The sequence below is a fragment of the Neoarius graeffei genome, chromosome 17 (genome assembly GCF_027579695.1).
Source record: "Neoarius graeffei isolate fNeoGra1 chromosome 17, fNeoGra1.pri, whole genome shotgun sequence".
NCBI classification, from domain to species: domain Eukaryota; kingdom Metazoa; phylum Chordata; class Actinopteri; order Siluriformes; family Ariidae; genus Neoarius; species Neoarius graeffei.
In genome coordinates this window covers 29,345,742-29,358,109 of record NC_083585.1, presented here as the reverse complement: position 1 = coordinate 29,358,109, position 12,368 = coordinate 29,345,742, and positions in this window count along the sequence as shown.

Genomic DNA, 12,368 nt, shown 5'->3' with positions numbered 1-12,368 from the left:
ACTCATCTCATCTCATTATGTCTAGCCGCTTTATCCTGTTCTACAGGGTCGCAGGCAAGCTGGAGCCTATCCCAGCTGACTACGGGCGAAAGGCGGGGTACACCCTGGACAAGTCGCCAGGTCATCACAGGGCCGACACATAGACACAGACAACCATTCACACTCACATTCACACCTACGGTCAATTTAGAGTCACCAGTTAACCTAACCTGCATGTCTTTGGACTGTGGGGGAAACCGGAGCACCCGGAGGAAACCCACGCGGACACGGGGAGAACATGCAAACTCCGCACAGAAAGGCCCTCGCCGGCCACGGGGCTCGAACCCGGACCTTCTTGCTGTGAGGCGATAGCGCTAACCACTACACCACCGTGCCGCCCACCACAGGTAACAATCCATTAAATTTTGGCGGTGATCCGGATCACCGTCTGGATCCCGGAATTTTTTAAAGGATTCTTGGCGGAAGTCTGCGCTCTCCGAGTGCTTTTCTAGTCCTTTTTGATGTATTTGTTTCCTTCCTAAGGGTGGCATGGTGGTGTAGTGGTTAGCACTGTTGCTTCACAGCAAGAAGGTTCTGAGTTCAAGCCCAGTGGCCGACGGGGGCCTTTCTGTGTGGAGTTTGCATGCTCTCCCCTTGCCTGCGTGGGTTTCCTCCGGGTGCTCCGGTTTCCCCCACAGTCCAAAGACATGCAGGTTAGGCTAATTGGTAGCTCCAAATTGACCATAGGTGTGAATGTGAGTGTGAATGGTTGTTTGTCTCTATGTGTCGGCCCTGTGATGATCTGGCGACTTGTCCAGGGTGTACCCCGCCTCTCACCCATAGTCAACTGGGATAGGCTCTAGCTTGCCTGCGATCCTGCACAGGATAAGTGGTTATGGATAATGGATGGATCTGATTTCTTGGTGCTATTTGCTTAGATAAATGCCATATTATATTTATTGATATGCATAAATGTTACATTTCTTTAAAAAAACATACCAGCAATATTTACAACAAAAAATACAACACAAAGTGACAACGCCAAGGTCAAATGGAGTGATAATGTCCTTACCATGTCATTTTTGTTTCATCATATTTTTATCAATAATGGTCTGTCACAGTTCTGATTTTATGATTGATTAAATTTAAAAACACCTGATAAGTATGGCTTTTTGTGAGTAATTTCACTGTATCGATTATAAGATGATTAACCAAACAACTAATCAGAATACTGAAAAACATTCAGGGCTGGGGATACTCAGCTGAAATATGTAAAGGCCCAGTTACATAAAATTATTTGCTCACAAGTTTATAACCTAAAGTTACCTTTATATGCCTGACTATTTATGGTTAACTCATGGATATAAATAACAATTTGAAGTCCATCCATTATCTGTAGCCACTTATCCTGTGCAGGGTCGCAGGCAAGCTGGAGTCTATCCCAGCTGTCTATGGGTGAGAGGCGGGGTACACCCTGGACAAACTGCCAGATCATCGCAGGGCTGACACATAGAGACAAACAACCATTCACACTCACATTCACACCTACGGTCAATTTAGAGTCACCAGTTAACCTAACCTGCATGTCTTTTGGACTGTGGGGGAAACCAGAGCACCTGGAGGAAACCCACGCAGATACTGGGAGAACATGCAAACTCCACACAGAAAGGCCCTCATCAGCCACTGGGCTCAAACCCAGAACCTTCTTGCTGTGAGGCAACAGTGCTAACCACTACACCACTGTGCCACCCACAGTTTGAAGGCTTTGTTTTATTTTTTGTTTTTAGTGGCACATTACCATCAATTTTACCTCATGCCATATACTTCACATTATCTTTAAACGTTATTGTTTCATCATTATCCTTTTTTAAAACAAGCCATGTGTAGCTGGTTAATTTTTTCCCCCGAAAACTCCACCAAAGTCACCAAACTTCAGCCATTTTTTCCACAAATTTTCAGCTCTGATACAGTTTTGAGTACTCTGTCCAGTCCTTTGAAATACTTTCCTGGGTCCACATCCATTACACAGTCCACCAGTTGATGACCCCTGATGTAGGCACGTGCAGTTTTGTTGTAATCATCTATCAAATTGTTGGAAAATGCACTAGAGGCCCAAGTTCCATTGGTTTCTGTTTGAGCCAATTCTTGTTTTTGAATTAGAAGTAGGAAAATACATAATATTAAAATGCCAATGCATGCACTGACTTCAGCTACATTACTTAAGATAAATTATAGACATTTCTGAGATTCAGAAATCCACAGAGGCCAGCGTTCTCATTGACATTGTAACAGAGAGGGAAGATTGGTCCCTGTGGGTTATACTTAATCCATGTTTAATTTGTCGTGCATCTTGCTGCACCGCATTATAGTCTATAAAGAATAGTAAGATGCAGTGTAAGAGTCAAAAAACATCATTATTAATCTTTATTCCATTACTACATTGGCCTTGACAGCCAGACTGTGCAGGCTGAGTAGTATTAAGGGGAACTCCTGTAGAAGAGATAATTCACCACACCATTTAAAAGCAACCTGTCATACAGAGCAGAGTTATCGTGACAGGTTTACTAGCCATGTATGGCAGTTGGGAGGAAGGAGCTTTTTACTGTGCTTTCTCATAGACATCCACAGTAGTTTTAGGAATCTAATGAGGATTACTGTTACCTTGACCTATAAATTACAAAGTCAAAATTGAAGACATAACATACTTATTAATCATTTTTAGTTCATTGAATTGACCTACTTTCAAGTTTCAGATAAAAAAGAACAAAACACTCTTCAACAGGAATTAATTTTGGGAGAAAGAGTTCAACATGAAAATTCCTCATGATTTGAAAGAATATATGTGTTAATAAATCTCATATTTCCTGTGAAATATTATTCATGAATAACTTAAGAGCACAAATTATCTAACAAACTTTGAGACAAGTGGCCAGAATAATCACACCCATGCTGTGAAATTAGCAAGGACTTGCACAGAATCATTACACAAATGTAAGACCTCAGTAGCTTAAACTGTGATAGGAATCAGTTGCAGGTCTCCTGTATTTTGTATTGCAGGGCAGGAAGTGTAAGAAGGACAGGAAGAATGCCACAAAGGATGTGGTTGAATGTGATATTGCTTCAAATTTCACAGTGAGTCACTGTGGCGTTACTATACAAAGCTGATTCAGTCTGCCACATGTCTTTGCATGGACAAAATTGCACTGAATGACGGTATATGCCTATTCACGATGTATCAGCACAGCTGGTAGGTTCATATACTATACACGTGGCACTGTTTCAGCAGTCCTTCTATACAGGCTGCAGCAGTGAGTTCAAATAGCCAAGTCCTTGGGACAGAATGAATCCATCATTTTGGTAGTGTTTATTTACAAGTGCACAGCATATGGTTCAAGATCATGTCTCCCTGGAGTTGAAGTGTGTCTGGCGCTTGACGTCATCGCGCCTGCCTCAGCAGAGATCTGTCTCTTCACCTCCCCCTCTTTATGAGGCACTTTATATTTGTATAGTCTCATTAAACGGTACCCACAGAGCTAAAACATTCAGGAATTAAATGGTATGACTAACATTCAGGAGTCATTGCCCTGACTGGACTGTACACTATAGGATTGAGAGATCAGATAATGTTGCCACAGTGACCATGTTAAACCATGAAAGAGCAAAAGAAAGAGACTGTCCTGTCTCACACGTTCAGTAGACGGTAATGAGATAGTGATTTCTCAGCTGAGAGTGAGAGCGAGAGTCTTATTGAGTTAGTGTGAACCCAAAACCAGGAGCTCAGTCAATGCATTCAGCACAGCCACAGCTGGTTTCCATTAAGAACCGGCAATGAGACCTATCAAATTCAGGAATTTAGCACACCAAAAGTGCAGACTAAAGTACAGTAAGTCAGAGCTGAAACCCCTGTGCGCTTCCTTTTTTCCTTAAAAAAAAAAGAATATTCTAATATGTTCTGTCACTTCTCTTGATACACCATCAACCTTGTTGTAATTTAAAGAAGGAAAACCAAAATGTGTTGCAGTAAAGCTGCATGACTTGCAGGAACTGTCAGCTGCCTGTGCCGGAGCTCTTTCATTTATAATACATGTGATGGTACATATACCATCATTCAAGTAATTTTAGGAGTTTCCTTGGAGTCAGCACTCAAGCAAGGAGCCAGCTTAAGGCCAAACCTTCGCAGGGAACTTGACAGAAGGGCAGGAATTCAGCAGCATGACTCTGTGTTACCACTACATGATCCAGTAACCTAGTACAGAGATCAACAAAGAAACAAACAAGGTTGTCACTTTAGGTGGAGGAAAATACTACTTCACCAGACAAGATGAGGAGAACCAAGAACAGGACAGGTCACAGTTTATCAGAAAACCTGGATTTGGGGCCTCTGGGTTCAAGCCTCTTGAAAAACATTCCTCTTTGTCTTTTCATGTCTTTGTTTATCCTCACCGTCTTCCCAAGGACTTTGTTGGTGATCTAGCCTCCTTCACAGACCATTCTTAAGCCCTTCCTGTTCAGTATAGCAATGTGAATTGTCACTGAATCACCCGAAAATACATCAGTGAGTCATGTTTGAGTTTAGATTTCCTGCACTAGTCCCTTAGGGGACATTTCATGAAGGTTAAGGATGGCAGCAATAACTCAAAACCTCTCTCCCTCCCTTTTATGAAAAGCTTAAACAATAAACACACACACACACACACACACACACACACACACACACACACACACACACACACACAGGGTTTACAGAATGAGTTCAAAGGTTAAACAGAACCTTGGTGTCATATGTTTGTTCACTAATTCTGCTGTCTGGATTGTCCTGTATTTGAAATTAATAGTCATAAAAGGGAATGGAAGATATTTTGGTATCTATTCTCAAAATGATAATAATACTTAGAGAACAATAGCTGTGGAGCTGCCAGCCATTTCTGACTGCAATACACCCAAATGGCCCAATGCCACCTGTAGGCTACTTTTGTTACATTCCAAAAAGAAGGCAGACTGGGGCACGACACGATAAAAAAAGACTCATAAAGGGGCTTAGGTTGTATCATACTGTCATAAACATTGTGATATTTTAAGCCACTTATACATACTCACTGAGCACTTTATTAGGAACACCTGTACACCTACTCATTCATGCAGTTATCTAATCAGGCAATTGTGTTACAGCAGTGCAATGCATAAAATCATGAAGTTACAGGTCAGCAGCTTTGGGTAATGTTCACATCAACCATCAGAATGGGGAAAAATGTGATCTCGGTGATTTTGACCATGGCATTATTGTTGGTGCCAGACGGGCTGGTTTCAGTATTTCTATAACTGCTGATCTCTTGGGATTTTCACACACAACAGACTCTAGAGTTTACTCAGAATGGTGCAATACAGACAAAACAATTCTTTGGACGGAACCACCTTGTTGATGAGAGATCAACAGAGAATGGCAAGACTGGTTCAAGCTGACAGAAAGCCTACAGTAACTCAGAACCACTCTGTACAATTGTGATGAGCAGAAAAGCATCTCAGAATGCACAACACATTGAACCTTGAGGTGGCTGGGCTATAACAGCAGAAGACCATGTCAGGTGCCACTTTTATCAGCCAAGAAGAGAAAGCTGAAGCTGCAGTGGGAACAGACTCCCCAAAACTGGACAGTTGAAGACCAGAAAAACATAGCCTGGTCTGATGAAAATCAATTTCTGCTAAGGCACACAGATGGTAGGGTCAGAATTTGGCACCAAAAGCATGAATCCATGGACCCAACCTGTCTTGGGTCAACACTCCAGGCTGGTGGAGGTGGTGTAAGGGTGTAGGGAATGTTTTCTTGGCACACTTTGGGCCTGATAATACCAATAAATTATCTCTTGAATGTCACAGCCTATTTAAGTGTTGTTGTTGACCATGAGCATCTGTTCATGGCCACAGTTTACCATCTTCTAATGGCTACTTCCAGCATGCACCATGTCACAAAGCAAAAGTCGCCTCAAACTGGTTTCATGAACATGACAATGAGTTCATTGTTCGTCAGTGACTTTCCCAGTCATCGGTTCTGAATCCAATAGAACATCTTTGGGATGTGTTAGAACAGGAGATTCACACTATGAAAGTACACCTGAAAAATCTGCAGGAATTGTGTGATGCAGTCATGACAACATGGACCAGCATCTCAAAGGAATATTTCCAACATCTTATGGAATCCATGCCATGAAGAATTGAGGCTGGCTTGAGAGCAAAAGAGCCCGATCCAGTATTAGTATACTGTTCCTCATAAAGTGTTCAGTGACTGTATATATAAAATCTGCACACCCCCTTAGCAGAATTAAACCCAACAATTTGATGATTTCTGAATTGATTTGATATCAAAATTTTAAGAACCCATACCATTTCATGTTACATTTAAGAGTAGCAAAATATATTTTAAAGACCAAGCTGACTGACAGAAAAGAGTTATGTACAGTGCCTTGCAAAAGTATTCATCCCCCTTGGTGTTTGTCCTGTTTTGTTGCATTCCAAGCTGGAATTAAAATGGATTTTTGGAAGGTTAGCATCATTTGATTTACACAGCATGCCTACCACTTTAAAGGTGCAATTTTTTTTTAAATTGTGACACAAACAATAATTAAGATGAGAAAACAGAAATCTGGAGTGTGCATAAGTATTCACCCCCTTTTGTATGAAACCCCTAAATAAGAGCTGGTCCAAACAATTCACTTCATAAGTAACATAATTAGATGATTAAGATCCACCTGTGTGCAATCAGAGTGTCACATGATCTGTCACATGATGTCTGTATAAATCAACCTGTTCTGGAAGGACCCTGACTCTGCAACACTACTAAGCAAGCAACATGAAAACCAAGGAGCACTCCAAACAGGTCAGAGACAAAGTTGTGGAGAAGTATAGATCAGGGTTGGGTTATAAAAAATATCCCAAACTTTGAATATCCCAGGGAGCACCATTAACTCCATTATAACAACATGAAAAGAATATGGCACCACTACAAACCTGACAAGAGAAGGCTGCCCACCAAAACTCGTAGACCAGGCAAGGAGGGCATTAATCAGAGATGCAACAAAGACACCAATGATAACGCTGAGGGAGCTGCAAAGAGCCACAGTGGAGATGGGAGTATCTGTCCATAGGACCACTTTAAGCCATACACTCCACAGAGTGGGGCTTTATGGAATAGTGGCCTGAAAAGTCATTGCTTAAAAAATCATGTTTGGAGTTTGCCCAACAGCATGTGGCAGACTCCCCAAACACATGGAAGAAGATTCTCTGGTCAAATGAGACAAAAATTTAACTTTTTGGCCATCATGGGAAATGCCATTTGTGGTGCAAACCCAACACCCTGAGAACACCATCCCTACAATGAAGCATGGTGGTGGCAGCATTATGCTGTGGGGATGTTTTTCATATACAGGGACAGGAAAGCTGGTTAGGACTGAAGGAAAGATGGATGGCCCTAAATACAGGGCAATTCTGGAGGAAAACCTGTTTGAATCAGCCAGAGGTTTGAGACTGGGCAAAGGTTCACGGTCCGGCAGGACAATGACCCTAAACATGCTGCTAAAGCTACACTGGAGTGGTTTAAAGGGAAACATTTAAATGTCTTGGAATGGCCTAATCAAAGCCCAGACCTCAATCCAATTGAGAATCTGTGGCATAACTTGAAGATTGCTGTACACCAATGCAACCCATCTAACTTGAAGGAGTTGGAGCAGTTTTGCCTTGAGGAATGGGCAAAAATCTCAGTGGCTAGATGTGCTAAGCTAATAGAGACATACCCCAAGAGACTAGCAGCTGTAATTGTAGCAAAAGGTGGCTCTATAAAGTATTGACTTTTTTGGGGGGGTAGTTATGCCCTCTCCAGATTTCTGTTTTTTCATCTTATTGTTTGTGTCGGCAGCACGGTGGTGTAGTGGTTAGCGCTGTCGCCTCACAGCAAGAAGGTCCGGATTCAAGCCCCGTGGCCAGCGAGGGCCTTTCTGTGCGGAGTTTGCATGTTCTCCCAGTGTCCGCGTGGGTTTCCTCCGGGTGCTCCGGTTTCCCCCACAGTCCAAAGACATGCAGGTTAGGTTAACTGGTGACTCTAAATTGACCGTAGGTGTGAATGTGAGTGTGAATGGTTGTCTGAGTCTATGTGTCATCCCTGTGATGACCTGGCGACTTGTCCAGGGTGTAACCTGCCTTTCGCCCGTAGTCAGCTGGGATAGGCTTCAGCTTGCCTGCGACCCTGTAGAACAGGATAAAGTGGCTAGAGATAATGAGATGAGATTGTCACAATAAGAAAAACAATATGCACCTTTAAAGTGGTAGGCATGTTGTGTAAATCCAATGGTGCTACCCCCCCCCCCCAAATCCATTTTAATTAGTGTGCTTGCAAAAGCACACTATTGTTCTTCTTAAGTTTTATTTTTATTATTATTATTCCCTTTCACCCATTTTTTGGATCCACTACTCCTCCTAGGGCTTTCGAAATAGAGACACCATTCCAATGCTGAAACGTAGGGCCCGATCTGGAATGGCGTGCTTGTTAAAATGGTTGCACTACCCCTTGTCATTCGTTCGGTATTCCCGTTTTTCGGCAAAATTCCGTGCCATTGAAATGAATGGGTAGAACTTTGGAGTGATGATGTCATAAGGAGCGCCTCCACTCTAGTATGTTAGCTGTTAGCATGCTAGCTGTTAGCATGTTAGTATGCTAGCTGTTAGCATGTTAGTATGCTAGCTGTTAGCATGTTAGTATGCTAACTGTTAGCATGTTGGCATGCTAGCTTTTAGCATGCTAGCTGTTCTGCTACAGCTCAGCAAGCACACTTTGCATTTTCTCTGTGGAAATGCAGTCTAGTTCCAGCTTGTAATGCGACAAAACAGGACAAACACCAAGGGAGATGAATACTTTTGCAAGGCACTGTATAGCAAGGTGACAAGTGCTGTAATATCAGGGCTGTGTAACTCGTTTTCCAATTCCGAGAGCATGTAAAATCATAACCGTTCAGTCATGAGGAGTTCAGAACAGACCCACATATATGATCCAGAAACCTACTGGATCATATAATTGTAGACAAGTTTACTTTCAGAGGAAAAACCCTCATATATAATTACTAAGATACAGAATGGTACATGGATTAGAAATGACTGGTTCATACCCGAAACAGCATTTCCAGTTTAGTATCAGTACATTCTTGTACATTAATAAAGAAAAAAACCTCCTCGACATACGGTCTGAAGGAGGTCTTAAAACTCCCAGCATTGGCAGTATTGCTGCTTGTTTGTACTCTACATCCTAATCCTATAATGTTTTGTGTACAAGAGAAAAAAGGAAAACCTGTTTTCCATAAAGATTTATGGCTGCAAGTAAACGTGTACATATAAAGTATAGGTCAACATTTGCTTTATATTTGAACGTGTCTTTGTTGTATAATACTAAGTGTACAAATATCAATATTAACTTTACAAATAATTCATTCAGGGTGGCACAGTGGTGTAGTGGTTAGTGCTGTCGCCTCACAGCAAAAAGGTTCTGGGTTCGAGCCCAGTGGCTGATGAGGGCCTTTCTGTGTGGAGTTTACATGTTCTCCCCGTGTCTGTGTGGGTTTCCTCCGGGTGCTCCAGTTTCCTCCGCAGTCCAAAGACATGCAGGTTAGGCTAATTGGTGGCTCTAAATTGACTGTAGGTGTGAATGTTTGTGTGTCTCTATGTGTCAGCCCTGCGATGACCTGGTGACTTGTCCAGGGTGTACCCCACCTCTCGCCCATAGTCAGCTGGGATAGGCTCCAGCTTGCCCGCGACCCCGCACAGGATAAGCAGTTATGGATAATGGAATAGGAAATAGTGAATTAATGTGTACAAAGCATGCTATATTAAAAAAAAAGCAGACCAGAGTTTAATGCCAATATTCACTGAATTATGAAAGAATATAATTAAAATGAAATTCATTTTCATGTGCATTTCTCAGGTTGGCAGGTGTTGAAATTAAGCTCATTACAGTGTCTATAATTTGACTCACATAACTGTGTAGTATCTTTATTCAGCTTCTGTGTGATAATTCTTTCATACTGCATACTGCTACTAGGAAAAGTATGTACTGTATGTATATAGTGATGCAGTCAGTGAAGGGTGGTCACGATATTAGATGAGAGATTCAAATCTAATATCTATCAATTGCCTGACAATAAACTAATCAATGTAGTATATCATACGATTTCATTGATGGCATAATAAGAATTATGTGGGACAAACATTTATATACATACACACTTAAAAGCAACCTCATTGATGATTTCTAATTTTTTAAGCATGCCAAATCTGCAATTCTCTACTAGGTTCATGTTACATTTCCTTTGAAAACTAAACATAGTAACCAGAAAAGCTGTAACCCTTTCATTCAAACAAAAGATCAATGAACTTACAGTTCAGGTACCGGTCCTTTCACATGATTTGTACTTTGTTTGGACAAGATGTGTTGTTTGTCTACTTTTATGTTCTCATTTAAAGGCATGTTGAACTTGAACTTGAAAAAGCGTGATAAGCAATCCAACTCTTTTATGTTACATTAAAGAGTTTACAGAGTTTGCATTACAGAGCTGATGACATGTTACCGATGTGTCAGTGATTAGGAGTTTAAAAATATCAGAACAAATGGAGATAAAATCTAAGCGATATTTCTCTGTAAACACCTGATATGACTCACTGATGCTGCATGAGTCTACAGTCTGGGCTAGAAAGAAATTAACCTCAGCCTCTTTTCTTTATATGCTTCTGTGTACTTTTCTTTAGACCAGTTGTGGTGTTGTTCCACAAAAAGTAAAAATAATCTGCTTTAAACATTTCATCCATGCATGCATTCATCTTCTATACCAATTATTCTCTGTGAGTCACAGGTGAATTAGAGCCAATCCCAAATGACTTTGAGCAAGAGGCAGGTACACCCTGGAAAGGTTGTCAGTCTATTGTGGGGCGAACACACAGAGAGAGAGAGAGAGAGAGAGCGTGCAAGCGGGCAAGCACACCATTCACACTCACCTCACATCTATGAGCAATTTAGGGTAGCCAGTTGACTTAATCCACATGCCATTGGACTGTCGGAGGAAACCGGAGCACCTGGAGGAAACCCACACAGGCATGAGGAGAAAATACGAACTCCACACAGAAAGGCTCCAGTCCCAGAAAGGTGCTTATTGTGAGGTGTCAGTGTTAACCCCTGGACCACTGTGCTGCCCCTTAAAACATTTGTTTACAGAAAATATGGATGCAAAGCAGGTGGAGTGGTGGTGTAGTGGTTAGCACTGTCACCTCATGGTAAGAAGGTTCTGGGTTTGAGCCCAGCAGCTGACGAGGGCCTTTCTGTGTGGAGTTTGCATGTTCTCCCCATGTCTGCATGGGTTTCCTCCCACAGTCCAAAGATATGCAGGTTAGGTTAATTGGTGGATCTAAATTGACTGTGAGTGTGAATGGTTGTTTGTGTCTCTGTGTGTGTCAGCCCTGCGATGAGCTGGCGACTTGTCCAGGGTGTACCCTGCCTCTCGCCCATGGTCAGCTGGAATAGGCTCCAGCTTGCCCCCTGTGACACTGCACGGGATAAGTGGTTACGGATAAAACAAACAAACAAACATGGATGCAAAGCAGGCGACGTGGTGGTGTAGTGGTTAGCACTGTCGCCTCACGGTAAGACGGTCCTGGGTTTGAGCCCAGTGGCCGACAAGAGCCTTTCTGTGTGGAGTTTTCATGTTCTCCCCATGGGTGTGCTCCGGTTTTCTCCAAAGACATGCAGGTTGGGCTAATTGGTGGCTCTAAATTGGCTGTGAATGGTTGTTTGTCTCTATGTGTTGGTCCTGCGATGACCTGGTGAGTTGTCCAGGGTGTACCCTGCCTCTTGCCCATAGTCAGCTGGGATAGGCTCCAGCTTGCTTGTGACCCTGAACAGGATAAATGGCTACAGATAATGGATGGGTGGATGCAAAAAAAAAAAAACCCAACAACAAACCCCTTAAACTTTATATTGGTGCCTTTATCTTTGAAAGAACGTAGAGACTTTGTCCTGTTAGTCCAGTTATACAAGGCCCCTGGATGCAGTACACAAACCCTCTACTAACAAGTATGCTAGCTATTTCAGACAAAGCCATTGATCATTCCGGGTGGCACGGTGGGTGTAGTGGTTAGTGCTGTCGCCTCACAGCAAGAAGGTCCTGGGTTTGAGTCCGGTGGCCGGCGAGGGCCTTTCCCTGTGGAGTTTGCATGTTCTCCCTGTGTCTGCGTGGGTTTCCTCCAGGTGCTCCAGTTTCCCCCACAGTCCAAAGACATGCAGGTTAGGTTAACTGGTGACTCTAAATTGAGCGTAGGTGTGAATGTGAGTGTGAATGGTTGTCTGTGTCTATGTGTCAGCCCTG